This window comes from Schistocerca piceifrons, chromosome 11 (assembly GCF_021461385.2).
Source record: "Schistocerca piceifrons isolate TAMUIC-IGC-003096 chromosome 11, iqSchPice1.1, whole genome shotgun sequence".
NCBI classification, from domain to species: Eukaryota; Metazoa; Arthropoda; class Insecta; order Orthoptera; family Acrididae; genus Schistocerca; species Schistocerca piceifrons.
Window position 1 is genome coordinate 151,071,277 of NC_060148.1, and position 19,905 is coordinate 151,091,181.

Genomic DNA, 19,905 nt, shown 5'->3' on the forward strand with positions numbered 1-19,905 from the left:
GAAGCTTCGGGTGTTACCCAGGGAAATGTTACAGAACCGTCACTTTTCACAATACACGTATATGTGTCCTAGTATATGAAGTCGGAAGTTCAATGAGGCTTTTTGCAGATGACGATGTAGACAGAGACGTCAAAACGCTAGAAAATTGTAGCGAAATGCAGAAAGGCCAACAAAGGATCGACGTTTGGTGCAGTAAGTGGCAGTTAGCCCTGAATACAAACAAATGTGACGTATTGCGAATACAGACACCTTTAGTGTATGATTGCAAAGTTAAAGAACAATCACTGGAGGCAGTTATTTCCGTAAAATATCTCGGAGTATGCTTACAGAGCGATACGAACTGGAACGACCACATAAAATTAATCTGCATCTACGTCATACTCTGCCAACGGCCTTGCTGCAGTGCTATCACCGGTTCCCGTCAGATCACCGAAGTTAAGCGCTGTCGGGCTGGGTTAGCATTTGGATGGGTGACCATCCGGTCTACCGAGCGCTGTTGGCAAGTGGGGTGCACTCAGCCCTTGTGAGGCAAACTGAGGAGCTACTCGATTGAGAAGTAGCGGCTCGGGTCTTGTAAACTGACATACAGCCAGAAAAGCTGAATTGCTTGGCTCTAGATTAAAAGAAAAGAACTTGTTGCCAGTTGGAACCAGCATATACGAGGGTCAGTCAAAAAGTAATGCCTCCTATTTTTTTTTCTACGTTTAATTGTCAGGAAATTTAAATGCAATTACATAGGTTGAAAACCACAACATTGAGGATCATTTTGTCATTTTTCAATGTAATCTCCGCCCATCTCTACAGTTTTGGTCCATCTTTGAACAAGGGCATGTATCCCAGCACGGTAAAAATCACAGCTCTGCTTCCTAAGCCATTGACGCACGGATGTTTTGACGGCCTCCTCATCTTCAAAATGAATCCCACGATGAGCTTCTTTTAGTGGCCCGAACAGATGGAAGTCTGATGGTGCCAGGTCAGGGCTGTATGGGGGATGAGGCAAAACTTCCCATCCAATTTTGACAATGTCGTCAGAGGTGTGATGACTGGTGTGTGGTCTTGCATTGTCATGCAAAAGAAGAACATCTGCCATTGATTTTGTTGGGCGAACTCGCTGAAGACGTGCTTTAAGTTTGTTGAGGGTTGTGACGTATTGAACAGAATTTATTGTGCATCCCTGCTCCAAAAAATCAACCAGAATCACACCCTCTGTATCCCAGAAAACTGTTGCCATAACTTTCCCTGCCGATCGCACAGTTTTGAATTTTTTCTTCCTCGGCGAGCTTGTGTGACGCCACTCCATTGACTGCCTCTTTGATTCGGGTTCAAAAAAATGCACCCATGTTTCATCCCCGGTCACAATTTTTTTCAGAAACTCATCTCCCTCCAAACGGAAGCGCTGCAAGTGTTGGGAGGCTATTGTTTTCCTTGCCTCTTTATTCTGATCGGTTAACATTCTTGGAACCCACCGTGCACAAACTTTTGAGTACCCCAATTGTTTAATAATCGTGATCACACTGCCTTTACTAAGAGAAATAATGCGACACACTTCATCTGCAGTCACCCGACGGTCACCACGAATGATGTCATCAACTTGCTGAATGTTGTGTGGAGTCACTGCACTCACTGGCCTGCCGCTCCGCTTTTCGTCAGTCAACGGTGTTTGCCCTTCAGCTTCCTTACAACGACGAACCCATCGTCTAACAGTGCTGACATCCACTGTCACAACACCATACACCTTCTTCAGTCTTTCATGAATGCGTATGGGCGTTTCACCTTCTGCATTCAAGAATTCAATCACACAACGCTGTCTCAAACGAACATCGATGTCGGCCATCGTACAAACTTCTGCTGTGCTGCCACCTGTTGACACAGAAAGTTACTACTGCAGTGGATTGCAGAAGAAGGTTTGAGGAATGGCGCCAAATTCAAATTTTTCACTTAACTTAATTTCTTTAAGTAGAAAAAAAAATGGGAGGCATTACTTTTTGACCGACCCTCGTACATGTATAGAAAGAGAGAGCAGCAATTTTACAAATTTTTTGAACGAAAAGGTGATTTAGTGTACTGCTCAGACATTCCCAGTCTGATGACTGGCCACATACCCCTCCTTATCCGCATCCAGTCACCCCTGTGGGTTGACGACGACACGACGGCTGGTCGGTACTGTTGGGCCTTCCAATGCCTGTTCGGACGGAGTTACATCACACTCCGCAAGCCACGTAGCAGTGTGTGGCGGGCGGTAGCTACTGTACCACTGACTGATCCCCCCTTCCCCGCTCCGGTCGCGAATGGCGAAGCGTCTGTACTGGCTCTAATAACTCGAATGTTCTCATCGTGGTCATTTCGCGAGATGCGTGATGGAGGAATTAACATGTCGTCATGTTCTTATGGAAAGTGCTCTCTCTAAAATCCAATAGGAAACCTCACTGTGATGCACAATCCCTCTCTTGCAGCGGCTGCCATTGGCATTTGTTGAGCGTCTGTGTAGCGCTCACCTGCGGAATAAACGAACCCCCTCTCTGTGGAATCTTCTCTGTCTCTCTCGTCAGTCCTACCTAGTATGTGCCCCAGACTGATGAAAAATACTCAAGAATCGGTCACATAAGCGGCTTGTAAGCCACGCCTTGCGTGCGTGAGTTACATGTCCTTAACATTCTCCCTATTAATCTGTCTCGTGTCCAGTTTTCCTACTGATTGGATTATATGGTAGTTCCACATAAGATCGCTCTGGATAGTTAGTCCTAGATATTTTATGGTAGAGACCGTTTCCAGCAATTTGTCATCAATGGTGTAGTTGTACAGTAGTAGATTTCTTTTCCTACGTATTCGCAGTATGTTACATTTACCTACGATCAGGGTGAACTCGCAGAGCGTGCACCATTCATCAGTCCTCTGCAGGTCCTTCAGAAAATCGATATTGTCTTCTCGCCGCGCTACTTCCTGATACACAACCGCATCGTCCGCGAACAGTGTTAAAGAGCTTCCAGCTGTAACACTGTCACATGAGAGCTGCAGAAGCGCTTGTTCAGAATTTAGTCTGCCACTTTGGTCACACATCCACGCACAGCAGACAGGGGAGTGAATGTCCTGCCACAATACGTACACGGGGACGCATGGTGACGCTATGTGTGATTTACGTCCACCCCACACTTCTCGCAACCGATTTGTAGTCGACTTGCTTACCTGGCGTCTCATAGACGTTGCCCCACTAGGTTTCTTCTCCTTCGGTCGCGATCTGTAACGCTTCTACCACAAACAGTGCATAATAATGTGAAGAGTGAGTATGTTGAAATGGTAAGCATAATAAGAATAGTAAAATGTTAGGATGCCAACTAATTACGGTTTATTTCACCAATCACAAAATTAGTAAGATGATTTCTAGAGCCAGTCTACCGTTAATAACAAAAATTAGTTTCCCGCTCATTATTCATTAGTTCCCAAACACAGACAAAGTCTCAAAAATGCTTCACACGATCTTGGAATCAACATGAAATCGCACAAATATATTTTCCGAGACAAACGCAACAGTTTACTCTATGTTTATCCGGACTTGCACTCTGCATTTCAGGTTAGGTGGTGCTACTTTGGAAACCGATCGTCCACTAGTCGAGAGCTATCTTAACAGTTTGGCGCCTGGTCCATCCTTTCCATCAATAAGCGCTGACAGTAACTGAAATTTATAATTATCATTTTCTAATGAACAGAGTGATACTGAAATTATTACTAACAAGTTTTCAGTGCAAGTAACGTCATCAGCACGGCTGCTTAAATAGTAAATATAGTTGATGAAAGATTCGCTTCTTGACGGCCAGAGAGGTGGCTGAGTCCCCACCGTGCCTCTGCCCCTCTGCCACACGGCTGTCGCTCGGCCGGCCCTCCCCACGCTATGCGACCACCTGGCGCGTTGTCTGACGGGTCTGCCTGGTGATCCTACCTACTCGCTAGCCTCCCGTAGCAAAATCCTCCTATACCTTGCAATAAAACATAGCAACAAAAATGTAATACGTAAACGTTGGCAGGGAAGCGACGTAAACGGCTCACGAAGCTTTCTACTACATCATTACCATTCTACTATATTAATACACAGTTAGTTCGATGATGAAAAATTAATCAGCTCTCCTCCACTTTCATTTATTTCTGTTTCGTTAAATCTTTACTTGAGGTTTGGATAACCGAATCAGCAGTTTGTCCATTGAGATTTCCGACGAGGAAAACTTTCCCTGTTTAGGGAAGAGTCACAATTAAAAAAAAAAAAAGGGCTCTGAGCACTATGGGACTTAACATCTGAGGTCATCAGTCCCCTAGAACTTAGAAGTACTTAAACCTAACTAACCTAAGGACATCACACACATCCATGCCTGAGGCAAGATTCGAACCTGCGACCGTAGCGGTGGCGCGGTTCTAGACTGAAGCGCCTAGAACCACTCGGCCACAACGGCCGGCTGTCAATTACAGCTTGAAGATTATTATAGCTCATTGTCTCTTGTTTACGTCTTCCCACATCATCTGCACATACAGATTTATTTTCCTTTATTATCATCTTGGTTATCCTTTTATTGACACAGCTGACGCCAGTAAAGTTATTAAATTTCTTGTGAATTAGAATTCCCACTCCTGCATGTGCTGCTAGATGTTTGTCAGCATCGGAGTAGAATAGTGTGTGTAACTTCCTCTTACGGTTGAGCCTTTCCCGTTTCTTTTCATCTCGGTCAGTGTGCATACGCTTATTTTATGTTCTTCCATTTCCACAACAATTTCCTGTCCTTTATTATTCCATGAAGGTATATTCTATGTAGCAGCGCCTGAGTATTTGATTTCTCGATTTTTAATCCTTTTCTGAGACCTGGTCGTCACGATTTTATCTATCCTGTTTTGAGGCTTACTTTCAGGTATGGGAAAAACCGATCAGTTAAACCCGATGCCGTTATTTGAGACCTGAATAACCGGTATTTTTCGGTATATGTTTGGTCTCGGTAATCACAGAGCTTTTTATTTTTTATTAATGCTGGAGCAAAATAAATGAAATATCAATTACCCTTAGCAGCAGTGAAACAGTTTTTTCGGTTTTAAACAAACATTATTTTAAAAAAAGAAATAAGTTTTAATTGAAAAACTGGCACTGGTAGGAAATATTGCGCTATTGTAGAAAACCAGGAAAACGGTCAGTACTATTTTATCAACAATGCCGACAGAAACGCATGGCATAAGGACTGGTACGGCGTCGCTGAGACGGTGCTGCCCCTGTTGCCATGTGTCGCGGCCTGAGGCACGCGGTGTGCGTGCAGTGAACAGGACTTCAGCCACACGCGGCCTGTACGGCAGTTCCTCGCTGCCGCCCGCGGACATCCGCTGTAGTGCAGAATGGCGCCGACTCCAGTCTGGAGATATTTTTACGAGCTGACGTACCAATGAAGTACAATGCTTCATTTGCTTTAAAACAACAATGATTTGTCTGCCACTCCTATGATATAATAAAAGAGGAAGGAAATTATAGTAACAGCAATAAATTAATAACTTAGCGACAGTTCATCCATGGTACACAATAAATATAAGGAGTAGCTTATCTACTGCCCGTGTCTACATGACACGTCTTCATCTACTTGTAGCCCCCGAAAACAGACGAATTAGCACAAGAAAAAGAAGAACAGAGTCGACCTCAGTTTTCATCCTTTAGCATTGACTACTCATGACGCCAAAATAATGGTACGATCCCCGATTACAACTCGATTTTCGAGCAGAGTTTCAAAAAATTGGAATAAACAATAGAACACTCCTGATTTATTTTGTAGGATTCAAGCGCTTCTCACTTTTCGACAAAAGCAGCGTACGATGGACGGATGTTTTCTCTTATTTGTCTGTTTCATTTAATGTTTTGATTCTATATATCTTCAAATTGAGACGGTCAAAAGTTTTCAATATTTGATCAGTTCTTACGTTCGTTACAGGAGAAAAATAAGAATAAAAATCGAAAATCGGTTATTTCAGAAATCGGTTACTTCGAGCATTTTTAACAATCAGGTTAAACAGATGTAGAAAAACAAAAACCAAATAACCGAAAACAGTCTGTTCCAGCGACAACCACCACCCCTAGTTGTCATACACATTCTAAGCTGTTGTCGGTCACATAATTTTGAGCTCGGTTAATGTAGGAACTCTTTCTCATTCAGACTGAAAGTTGTGCACGGTACACATCAGTAACACGTATTTCAGCTTAACTTGTTTTACCATTCTCCTACGCAGATAATTTTGTTTTTCCTCGACTGGAATGTCATCTACGTCACTTGTGTCTAAATTTTCACCTATGGGCACGGCGGCATCGTTGTTGCTTTGTGACACCTCGCAAGTGAGCATGTGTTCTAGGCACTCGATGAGGAACTATGCATTTTTTGTCTAATAACTGCAGTGGTGACTAGAACGAAAATACCATGACATCAATAAACTGCACAATTGTCTCAATACTGCATTATATGCTCAAAACAAGCCTAGTAGCTGCTCCAAGGCATCTTGAGAAGGATGCACAATAAAATACAGTGCAAACCTTTCTCATTCAAGAGTTAATTGTGATTTTTAATTGGTGTGGTTGTTGCCAGAACTGCTACTGTTTTCCAGGTACCTCTTTCCCAGATTTTTAAATTCGCAAACAGCGTAATAACATTCGTGTGTAGCTGCAGAACATCATGGCGTTTTCGTTTAATACCTTGACACGTTACAAGTGTCGTGTTCCTCCGGGTGATTTACTTAAACTACGTCTATAAAACACGCAGTTGACACAGTAGAGTGTTGAACTACCTGTTCTCCTACTGCGTACTTAAGTGCTGCCGAAACACTGTGATTAAAAAGTGCTTAAGCGGGACCAACTTTCGTTTGATCGTAATGCCCTGGTCTTCTTAGGTATTTCTCGTAGGTTCCAAGCAATGACCAGTTTGTTTCTCTTTTGTCGAAATGATACAGGTTTACCACAGGATGAGTGGGGACAGTAGGATGTGGCAACTTGTGGTCTTCAACTACTTGTTTGGGAAGATTAATGTGGTCAGAAATTGTTAAATGGTTTCCAACATTCTTCGGAGAAAGTGCTACATCGGGCGTGAAATACAATTCCTCAGAACCATCCTTGTGATTCGCCTCAAACAGATCAGGTGTAATATGAAGCTAATAAATTAAAATAGGTATTAAAATGTAATAAGATAACTAATTTAAAGCATTTGCGTAACTGTATAACGAAAGAAGTAAACTTAAGGAGACAGTATTAAGTGAAGAGGACAGGAAAGCAAAATATAAAAAAAGGTTACTGTAACTGAGTATCCGTCTTGCGAATAGTGCAGTGGCGGTGCAGCACGCTAATAACTACACTACACGTGTTTACACATTGTGAGTTTCGTGTAAGTGAATACATACGCTCATTGCTAAGCACTGCACACAGAGAGAAATGTTTATTTCTTTTACATGGTCCAGCTGACTCGTACGGATATTTATCTTTCCTCTAAATTCGATGCAGCCATCGTTTCCATCTTTTAGCAGTCCTTCCGCCTTTAGAAAGATATGCCACCACCCTCTGCTTTAGAACAGCAGTCTCCTGTACAACACTGCAGCATTCTTCACTACAAAACAGTTGTCATGTTTTGTCAGGCTCTTAAATTTGTATAAATGAATCTGTATGCTTCACACACCCCTATATACTAAGATGCCGGCTAATCTTCATACTCACTCACTTACTCTCAGGTCCAGAATGGATGTCTTGTACCACCTGACATCAAGCTGACCAGTGGCAGCACTTAACTGTCTGTTATCCACACATGAAAGGTTGTCGCAACCTTCTTTATTCCTACCAGCTAATCCACTTCCCGCAACTTTTCTCTTCCTAGAGCATCTTCGGATGCGATACATCAATCGCAAAACCCATTCTCGGCACACGATTTTACATCCACTAATAACCCATCCTCGTATCCTGCTGCGCCACTAGACCCATGTTACATCTTCCATGCACCTCCATGCCTTACCCTCCCTCTCCAGCCGGAATTTTAACCAACTCCCCCCCCCCCCAACAATGGAATTCGTCTGGAGATATACCCCGCTTCAAACCCTCATCACAATGCTGCAGCTCACACCATCCTCCTTATTTTCTCCTTCCCCCTTCACCCACACTGCTAACTTCTAGTCGCTACATGCGGTTCTGCAGGGCCACATAGTCGTACGGATAAGCACACCTTCATCATGACAGTTATTTCATGTGTCATCTGGCATCAGCGTTACACTGTGGCATCATTCACCTTCATCAGTGCTTGTTATCCATGACAGTACGCCAACATGTAGCAGCACTCACAAACTAGGGATGATCGTCAACCACCTATCTTAAACATAAACATCGAAGTGTAGCAGGAAAACATCAATGCCTTTACATCGCTGTTAAGTCCTAGAAAACATTGACGCATTGATGGTATGAGAATACAGTAGAATTGGAACATCGATACCTCCACACTCAATTTGTTGGTCTAATAAAACTTTGGTACACTCTGGGAAGCGAAGCCTCGAACGAAATACACTCCTGGAAATGGAAAAAAGAACACATTGACATCGGTGTGTCAGACCCACCATACTTGCTCCGGACACTGCGAGAGGGCTGTACAAGCAATGATCACACGCACGGCACAGCGGACACACCAGGAACCGCGGTGTTGGCCGTCGAATGGCGCTAGCTGCGCAGCATTTGTGCACCGCCGCCGTCAGTGTCAGCCAGTTTGCCGTGGCATACGGAGCTCCATCGCAGTCTTTAACACTGGTAGCATGCCGCGACAGCGTGGACGTGAACCGTATGTGCAGTTGACGGACTTTGAGCGAGGGCGTATAGTGGGCATGCGGGAGGCCGGGTGGACGTACCGCCGAATTGCTCAACACGTGGGGCGTGAGGTCTCCACAGTACATCGATGTTGTCGCCAGTGGTCGGCGGAAGGTGCACGTGCCCGTCGACCTGGGACCGGACCGCAGCGACGCACGGATGCACGCCAAGACCGTAGGATCCTACGCAGTGCCGTAGGGGACCGCACCGCCACTTCCCAGCAAATTAGGGACACTGTTGCTCCTGGGGTATCGGCGAGGACCATTCGCAACCGTCTCCATGAAGCTGGGCTACGGTCCCGCACACCGTTAGGCCGTCTTCCGCTCACGCCCCAACATCGTGCAGCCCGCCTCCAGTGGTGTAGCGACAGGCGTGAATGGAGGGACGAATGGAGACGTGTCGTCTTCAGCGATGAGAGTCGCTTCTGCCTTGGTGCCAATGATGGTCGTATGCGTGTTTGGCGCCGTGCAGGTGAGCGCCACAATCAGGACTGCATACGACCGAGGCACATAGGGCCAACACCCGGCATCATGGTGTGGGGAACGATCTCCTACACTGGCCGTACACCACTGGTGATCGTCGAGGGGACACTGAATAGTGCACGGTACATCCAAACCGTCATCGAACCCATCGTTCTACCATTCCTAGACCGGCAAGGAAACTTGCTGTTCCAACAGGACAATGCACGTCCGCATGTATCCCGTGCCACCCAACGTGCTCTAGAAGGTGTAAGTCAACTACCCTGGCCAGCAAGATCTCCGGATCTGTCCCCCATTGAGCATGTTTGGGACTGGATGAAGCGTCGTCTCACGCGGTCTGCACGTCCAGCACGAACGCTGGTCCAACTGAGGCGCCAGGTGGAAATGGCATGGCAAGCCGTTCCACAGGACTACATCCAGCATCTCTACGATCGTCTCCATGGGAGAATAGCAGCCTGCATTGCTGCGAAAGGTGGATATACACTGTACTAGTGCCGACATTGTGCATGCTCTGTTGCCTGTGTCTATGTGCCTGTGGTTCTGTCAGTGTGGTCATGTGATGTATCTGACCCCAGGAATGTGTCAATAAAGTTTCCCCTTCCTGGGACAATGAATTCACGGTGTTCTTATTTCAATTTCCAGGAGTGTAGGTATACATAAATCTGTATTGCATTCTGTTACCTTGTCCACTAAAATCATTGATTTGCGCAAATGAAACATTTTGCCATCAGTTTGATTACTGCATTACTTCTTGTTACTTCTTTAGATTACATTGCCTCAATTGGCACAGGCTAAATATTTACTTGTTTTTTAGTAAATTAAATTATTTAAAGCAATTTTTTAATTTCTTTCTTTTCTCAGATGGTAAATAATTACAGATAATGATTTATTTTTAATTTACAACCATTTGAAGATGAAAATGACAAATGATAAACAAACCCATACCAACCAGAACACCAACAAGAAAATCAAAAACTTAACAAACTTACACACAAACCTAATAACTAAATCCCATAGTGTGGAATAATTAGCAAATACGTTATTGAAGACCAGTTAACAGTGGAATACTGAAATCAGTCAAATTCAGCCAGTGGTCAATGACACTGGTGTCGAACATCTTAAAAGCAGTAGATATTGTTTTTAGTACAAATCACCTTATGGGCTGCTATGTAAACACGTTGCATTTGGTTCCACAAGACTCAGTTGAAAAATCATCTAATTTGCTTCACTCAGTAGCAGCAGTTAAAAGGCAAACTGTCAAACAATGTGTTACCGCTAATGATGAGTTGAGGTAGGAATCCGATTTGAAGTTTATTCACTATGTCCCCACACTTTGGAATTCAACATTTCATATGACTGAAAGATTCTTCCCTCACAATTCCATGGGCAGGGAGTAATTTGTGTCTACCTTTTGAAAATATCGTAATCTAATCTGGCACTTTAATTTTAAAATTTTGAAAAAATCATATTTATTGCTTTTGTTGGTTTCTTGTATCAAATTCCGAAACCGTTTTAAATTTTTCAGTAAGACGTAACCTAGCAGTTTGTCTTAATAATAGTTAATGTGCATTTTGCAACAAATTTCTTATTCTTACTTTCAGATACACAAATCTTCTTACACATCTGCATAATTGAACGAAAACTACAATTCACAAAATTTCACATTTTTAGAATCTTTTCTGATGACTGTAAAGTACACCACCACTTGATGTAAGCGTTACGAAAAATGCGTTGGTGTTGCTAAGTAATTTTTTTGATTGTTGGTGAACATAAAGTGCGCCCCCCTCCCCCTCCATTGTAACCATGGTTTTACGGGTTATGGAAAACTCATTGGTAATGCTAGGTTTAAAACTGCTGCCTGACATCAACAAGATTATTAGTTGCCACACCAGTGCACCGGAAATGTTAAATGCAAAACAAATAATTGATTTAACCGAAGTGTACGAGATATTATGACCAATTGAGATAACGACTCGTAAAATCAGTGGGATAAGATTTATAACCTGTAGTATAGTAACACGACTTACTAGACTGATTACTATAAAAGTACTTGGCTTTCAACCGCAACAAACAATTGCCGAGAGTTTTAAAAATAACGTAACTGCGAAATTAAAAAACAATTGCTACACACTGAAAATGTTAATATCTTTGCTGTTGCCACGCTCTCGGCTCCTCATTTCAAGAATACACATTTTCGAGATGCATTTACCTCTTTAAGTGACACTAAGAGCGTCAAGGAGATGATTTCAGAAATTGTGCTTTAGATTAGATTAGATTACATTAGTACTTGTTCCATAGATCATGAATACGACACTTCGTAATGATGTGGAACGTGTCAGGTTAATAAAAGGTGTCTATACAAGATATTACATTAGACAAAATATTACATGACACTCAATAATTTTTAATTTTCTTTTTTTTGTGGGGGTTGGGAAATTACCCACTTACTATATCCAAAAATTCATCTAATGAGTAGAAGGAGTTGCCGTTAAGAAATTCTTTTAATATCCTTTTAAATGCTATATGGCTATCTGTCAGACTTTTGATGCTATTAGGTAAGTGACCAAAGACTTTTGTGGCAGCATGATTTACCCCCTTCTGAGCCAAAGTTAGATTTAACCTTGAGTAGTGAAGATCATCCTTTCTCCTTGTGTTGTAGCCATGTACAATGCTATTACTTTTGAATTTGTTCGGATTGTTAATAACAAATTTCATAAGTGAATATATATATTGTGAGGCTACAGTGAAGATTTCTAGCTCTTTAAATAAGTGTCTGCAGGATGATCTTGGATGAGCTCCAGCAATTATTCTGATTACACGCTTTTGTGCAATGAACACTCCTTTACTCAATGATGAGTTACCCCAGAATATGATGCCATACGAAAGCAGAGAATGAAAATAGGCGTGGTAAGCTAATTTACTCAGATGTATATGGCCAAAATTTGCAATGACCCTAACAGCATAAGTAGCTGAACTCAAACGTTTCAGCAGCTCCTCAGTGTGTTTTTTTCCAGTTCAACCACTTATCAATGCATACACCTAGAAATTTTGAATATTCTACCTTAGCTACCGATTTCTGATCGAAGTTTATATTCATTAATGGGATCATTCCATGTACTGTGTGGAACTGTATATACTGTGCTTTGTCAAAGTTTAATGAGAGCCCATTTGCAGAGAACCAATTAATGATTAGCTGAAAAACATCGTTTACAATTTCACCAGTTAATTCTTGTCTGTCGGGTGTGATAGCTATACTTGTATCATCGGCAAGTGCTGCATGAACAAACTGAAAACGAAGCTTGCCGAGAATTCCACAACACAGGTGAAAGCCGCAGACACATAGAGTGATCACTATAAACTTGTTACTGAGAAGAATGATGGTTTGGCCGAACACTGTGAAACCGATATATCTACGGAAGTAAATTATTATTTAAAAACGCCTGCAGCTGACTTAAAGCAGGATCCATTACTTTTAGGAATAGTCCTACGACTCAAATCTGCAAAGTTGCAGAAAGTCGCTATCAAACACTTGTGGTGCACGGCGAAGTGCACAGTTTGAGAACATTAAGTTCCTTCCTACTCATACGATTGCATCACCGTCCTGCACCACCGGTAGTGTTTTCCCGATTTGAATCCATCAGAAATTGCGTACAATGGATCAGGTGCGGGTATATAGCATTCGCAACGAATCAATAGAACGAGTATGAAACATTCTCGGCTAAAGCATTGCAAATCTGTGTTCACTTACATCAACACCATTAAAGAACAAGAAATGTGCAGATGTTGCGATGCGCTAACTTGATTTACTGTTCCATAGAACATCAAAACGCGAGGAACAGAAACGACTGCAACCGATCGACAGCTACCGAGCGAGGGCTACACAGCTGTGGCTTGGCGTCGCCAACAGAAGGATCTGTCTTCGGCAACGTGGTTACAGCCTCTTCAGTGGCGAGCTACCGCGTCCGTACGCAGCTGAACCTTTTCCCACCTGTGCTATAATGTACGATACACGCTTGCCACAGCTCATGTGATCGTCCCTCTTTCGAGAACCATGAGGTGGCAGCACGGAATGTAAACTTCAGTTACTGCAACTGCACAGCCTGCCCGGTGAAAAGAACGTAACAACATCTTTTTTCCAATTATAAACGCTTTCACTGCTCCTTGCACAAGTACACTGAAGAGTCAAAGAAACTGGTACACCTGCCTAATATCGTGCAGAGCCCACTGAGCATGCAGAAGTGCCACAACACGACGTGGCATGGACTCGATTAATGTCTGAAATAATGCTGGAGGGGACTGACACCATGAATCCTGCAAGGCTGTCCATAAATCCGTAAGATTGCGAGCAGCTGGAGATCCTTCTGAACAGCACGTTGTAAGCCACTCCAGATATGCTCAATAATGTTCACGTCTGGAGAGTTAGGCGGCCAGCGGAAGTGTTTAAACTCAGACGAGTGTTCCTCAACAAACTCTGTAGCCATTCTGGACGTGTGGATTGAGGCATTGTCCTGCTGGAATTTCCCAAGTGCGTCGGAATGCACAACGGACATGAATGGATGTAGGTCATGACACAAGATACTTATGTTTGTGCCACCTGTCGGAGTCGTATCTAGACGAATCAGGGGTCCCATACCACTCCAGCTGCACACACGCCCCACACCACTACAGAGCCTCCACCAGCTTGAACAGTCTCCCACTGACGCAGAGGGCCATGTTTTCCCGGCCGCAGCGATGTCGGAGATTTTATGTTTTGCCGGAATCCTGATAGTCACGGTACACTCCTGAAATGTTCGTACGGGCAAATCCCCACTTCATCGCTACCCCAGAGATGCTGTGTCCCATCCATCCATCGCTCGTGTGCCGACTGTAACACCACTTCCAAACTCGCTTAAATCTTGATAACCAACCATTGCAGCAGCAGTAATCGATCTAACAACTGCGCCAGACGCTTGTTGTCTTATACAGACGTTGCCGACCGCTGGGCCTTATTCTGCCTGTTCACAACAATAATTTACAATAAAAAAATCATGGTATCTGTGTGTGTGTGTGTGTGTGTGTGTGTGTGTGTGTGTTTGTGTCATGGCTGAGTTGTCCTTCCATAACTAACAACAGCGCTTTATTATTATTTTTTTCAGTTTGAGCAAAGAATTTTAGTCTACGCAAAAAAAAGAAAAAGTCCATTCTTGCCGGTGAAATCGCGTTTTGCTGTGGAGTGCCAGGTTGCCAGGAATTTGCAGGAGGTGGCAAATAGAGCTCTGTATGACAGAGAGTGTCGCCAACCTTTTATGTGCGGATTGCCGATAATCGGCGGCTGCTATTGGTTTGTTGAGGCGTGCGGGGGGAGGCAGCCATTTTTAGCCTAAGCAATACGTGAGTGTAAGCGGCAAATCTGAATTAACTAGTCGATATTTTAGTATTTACAGGTGTTGGAAATATATATACTCTTTGTGTATTAAATTAAGAGCTTAACGTGGCCTGTTCCACTGTTCTATAGTGAAAATACCGCAGTGCTGTGCTGTTAATTGTTATACGAAACCAGTCCGAGTTAGCAAGCTTTTCCGCATTCCACAGGGCGAATGGAATGCGAAAAGACGCGAATTGTGGCTACACATATTGGAAGAAAAGATACATTTCCATACGAAACAGCTAAATTGTGTGAGGTAAGGAAACTTATCTTTGTATCAGATAATTATGTGAATTACGTATTATAAGCCCAATGTGACAGTGAAAGTATAGCTAAGTCGGTATAGCATTTGATTGCAGGTATGTGGGACCTGGCTTACATTCCACCTGGAATTAAAATTTTTTTTTCTTCACTTTATAAATTTTTTTAGTAATATTTATGTAGAAACAGCTCTAAATGCATTAACAATGTTATTGATAGTATTAATAAACTTACATACACATCATTTTTACAATAATGCTTACGATCACCATTGACTAAGAGACGGAACCTGAAGAATTAAGTCTTGAAATACGGATGTACTTCATGTATATGAAATTTGAAAAGGTTTACTTTGTTAGCTATTCATAATGCCATCTTTACTACTTTACAAGTATTAGTTTTGAACTTTAATTAACAGTGTAATTTGGATTGTCATTTTTAGCTTCACTTCACACCTGATCAGTTTGAAGCAAATCGTAAGGATGGTGTTAAAAAAACTGAAACCTAATGCGGTACCCACTATATTTAACCATCGTCCTCAAATTAAGATACGAAAGCCACGAAAGGACAGGGGATAGCAAAGGGAACCTGAGTGCACTTACACTACACAGACAGAACCAGGTACTGTTTAAATATATGTAACTAAAGACAAACTGAACTACCCTATTCACAACTAACTTTTTATGAAACTTAAATTTCTCGCGTTGTAGTTCGACAAAACACTTTTTTGTTATTATCATTAATATTATTTCTTTTCAGGTAATGAGCAAGTTTGCGTACTTCCTCAAGAAGTTTTGGGCGATGTTCAAAGTTCTGACGTCGCATTACCTCCTGAGAATAACACTGAAACGGAATTAGACAGTTTGTAAAGGAAAATCCAGTTATTGCAGAAGCAACTACACAGTGCGAATGGTAAAATTGATACACTGGCGCCGGCCGCGGTGGTCTAGCGGTTCTAGGCGCACAGTCCGGAACCGCGCGACTGCTACGGTCGCAGGTTCGAATCCTGCCTCGGGCATGGATGTGTGTGATGTCCTTAGGTTAGTTAGGTTTAAGTAGTTCTAAGTTCTAGGGGACTAATGACCACAGATGTTAACTCCCATAGTGCTCAGAGCCATTTGAACAATTTTGATACAATGGCTGCATCTGTGAAACCTTTTTTGAACGACGATCAGATCTCGGCACTGCAGAAAAATACTATGCGGGGGACAAAGTGGTCACCGGAAACTGTTAAGAAGGCTTTGAAAATTCGGTTAGGTTGTGGAAGCTTTCGATATAATGCAGCAAGAGAACTGGACAACCATTACCACGCGAACGAACTCTACAAAGGAAACTTGAGTCTCTGGCATTCAGTCCAGGTATTTTGGAGGATTTCGTATCCGCTCTTAAAGTGAAGGTAGACACCATGGATCCTTTTGAAGGACATGTTGCAATAATGATGAATGAGATGAGTCTCACGCCAGGACTAAATTACGACATTTCATCGAAATTAGTAATTGGCCGTCCAACACTTCCAGTAGCCAATGGTTCGTACTAAAAACATGTTTGTCACGCCTTGGTATTTATGCTTGGTGGTCTAAGTACGCGATGGAAATAAGTAATTGGTTACCATTTCACCGGGAAAGCAATTAATTATGAAGTGTGAAGCGATTGGTCTGATGGCAGAAGCTATTGTATCAGATATGGGTGGACAAAATCAGGCACCATGTGGTGAATGTGGTATTATTGCTGGCCGTTATAATGAAACAAAGAATTTCTACCAACATCAATTTTCTCCAGAGCGCAAGCTGTACTTCATGCCTGACGTAGCTCATATCTTGAAGAATGACCACATTAACCTACCACAGCAAGTAGTTGTCCCTCCAAGCACTGGAGGCAGTTGCACACAAATCAATTGAGGAACTCATTCAGAATATCCCTTCTTGTCAAAGTGTCGTGGACAGAGTTGTACATGAATTTTTGAAGACTCGAATTTTTATTCTTCTGAGGAAATATAACTGCCAGGTACAGAAGGATGCCACAGCATAGTGCGGTTCCTAGTAGAAGTATTGGTATGAGAAATGCAGTAAAGGTATTTTAAGAAGAAGAAGGTTATTATCTTTCATATGTTTTAGCTAAACTGATGAACCAGTAATTTGTGATTGTGGTTTTTTTTATTTTTAATTACAAATAACTAGCATTATTTGTAACAAACAAGCATTAAAAAAGGAATTATGAAAATCGAAGTATGTATTTGTATTTTAATATGTACTATAAGTCATGTATGTACCTCAGAAAACCTTGACTGGAGTCTATCATTAGAGCATGTAATTCTTTTCACGAAGGTTAGCGTGAGAAAAAAATTACTGCTAGTTAAATGTATATGTGTCTAGATCTCAGTGACCGAGTAGCAAATTTTCATTAATTTTCACAGTAGACGCCGAGTTATCAAGGATGTAACGATTAATAACGATAGTTATTTGTTCACTTAACGAACTGTCATATTCAGGCCGGATCCCTTCTTGATAAAGTCGAATTTTACAGTTCCGTCCATAGGGCTGCCATTGTGCAGTAGGCCTAAAATGGCGGCGGCCGGCAGGTTGGCGGTACTCTCCCGTGTACAGGGCTCTAGTGGCAAATAGAGAGCCTGTATACGGAGAGAGTGGCATTAGGTGAAGTTGCCCATGATTGGTTGATTAGCTTTGGCAGAAAAATGGCGCCAAACGTCTCTCGCGCTTCCTATGTTCGCCGTGCTTTTGAGTTGAATTGAAGTTCAGAGGACTTTTGGAAACGATTAAAAGGTATTTGAATTATTGAGAGACTTGTTATGCGTTATGCATGCATGTTCGATTTAGTTGTATATCGTTTTTTAAGCTCTTATTTCTTTAACAGTTCGTGCATACTGGTAGCATAACAAGCTTTTCTGAGGCCAATATCTGACTGTCCTTGCTGGAATCGGAAAGTTCCTGTAATTGTTGTGCCATGCTCATTCGACTTTATAGCGTCAAACTTTATTTCGTTCCGCCGGCCGGGGTGGCCGAGCGGTTCTAGACGCTACAGTCTGGAATTGCGCGACCGCAGGTTCGATTCCTGCCTCGGGTATGGATGTGTGTGACGTCCTTAGGTTAGTTAGGTTTAAGTAGTTCTAAGTTCTAGGGGACTGATGACCTTAGAAGTTAAGTCCCATAGTTCTCAAAGCCATTTGAACCATTTTATTTTGTTCCGAAACAGAACACTAGGCATTATTTTGGTTTCAGTGTTATAGCCTGACTGTGGACGCAAGGAAGTTTTCCGCAGTTGTCGTGGTTGCTGAAACATTATTCGCAGTAAACAATTGTAGGTACTCTTGAAGACAGTTTTTAATAGGCCTACCTACTGTGGGGTAGAAGGGATACGGTAGTTTTATTGTTGTATTTGGTCTACAGTAGCCTACATTTAGCATTACCTGATTTTTGTAATCTTTTTCGTTTGTTATCTACGAGAGGTATTCAGTATATATATGAAAGAAAGTCGTAAGCAGTCGTTTACTTGTGACATGCAAAAAGTTTGAAGACGTGACAAGACGTGCTAATACGTCTCACACTTTTTGCATATCACAAGTAAACAACTGATTACGACTTTCATTCATCTGACGTAATGCAGGTACGTTAAATCTTTAGCGTTATGCACTTCTGATACAAAACAAATTTTATACATTATACTTTTTTGTTTACGTTACTTTCATTGCAATATGTTTAGTAAACGAACTTTAAAGGAGGTAAATGCAAGTAACGAATAATTTTTACAGCCACTGTATCAGATTTTCCTGTGCTGTACGTAGTAGGTTACTATGAGTATATTATAGCTGTAAAGAAAGGCATTTAACGAATGATTTCGCCGTATTGTCTTGTGCTTCTGATTCGGTGAGTGTGTACTCCACTACTGGCCATTAAAAGTCCCGCCCGCAGTTTGGCCGAAAAATGGCCGCCGTATCGTCCGGTTGGCCACTCTCTCCCTATACAGACTCTCTAGTGACAAAGAGTCTATCGTGCCATCTGTCGGTGACAGTTCTTACTACGGGTTGCAGGTCGTTAGCCGAGGCCAACAGCTGCTGCCATCTCTCATCGCCCCCGTACACTATGTGGAGCGGGCAGAGTGTGAAATCTCCGCCATTACCTCCTGCAGCATTCTGCACTCATTGTTCCACAGAGCGAAACACAACGAAACGGATAAACAACGAAGAGAAGCGGGGCGTGCGTGATTCATCTCACCCAGTTCCATTTCTTATCAGGAAAATTGAAAAATGAAGGAAATGCTTCATTTAACACATTTTTAAAACGGAATAAAAAGTATAAAATAACTTCCCTTAACCGCATCTAGATTCCTAAATTTTCTGAAAATGTCCACGTCTGATTTTTTAATAACTGTGACAATACATGTAAAATTTAAAAAGAAAAGTGTTGGGTGATCACAGTAATTGATGCGTGAATAGTTTATCTAAGCTAATCAGAATAGTAATGCACTGCAAACGATGTGTACGAACGGTAAAGAAAGGGGGGCCTCCTCCTTATTTCCAGACAATAAGTGTGTTTTGGCTGGAATTGGTCCAGCGGTTTAGGAGATGTAGAACATACATACATATATTTTATAGTATGTATGGATTAATAATTCATGGCCAATAATAATTTATGATGGCCAGTTCTTTATGATACATCATATCGGACTAAAGTAGTAGCTCCATAATCAATAGAAATAGTTTTTGTTTTGCTTGCAATTGTTTTAGGAAATTTATTATACATTTTGTTTTTTATTTGTACAAATGATACATAATTTTTCAGTTATGTAGTGCATTCGAGTAAAACTTTTCAATAACGCACCTTTTTTATTAAACATACCTTGCAACATAAAAAGTTCCATAAATACATCCATTGGCAAAGAAGTAGTTTTCGGTAGGAGGGAGTGGAGGCCGC

General features: G+C 42.2%; 1 pseudogene; it reads left to right on the forward strand.

The window, feature by feature from the left end:
• Nucleotides 1-384: 384 nt before the first annotated feature.
• Nucleotides 385-502, forward strand: LOC124720580 (annotated as a pseudogene).
• The last annotated feature ends 19,403 nt before the right edge of the window (nucleotides 503-19,905 follow it).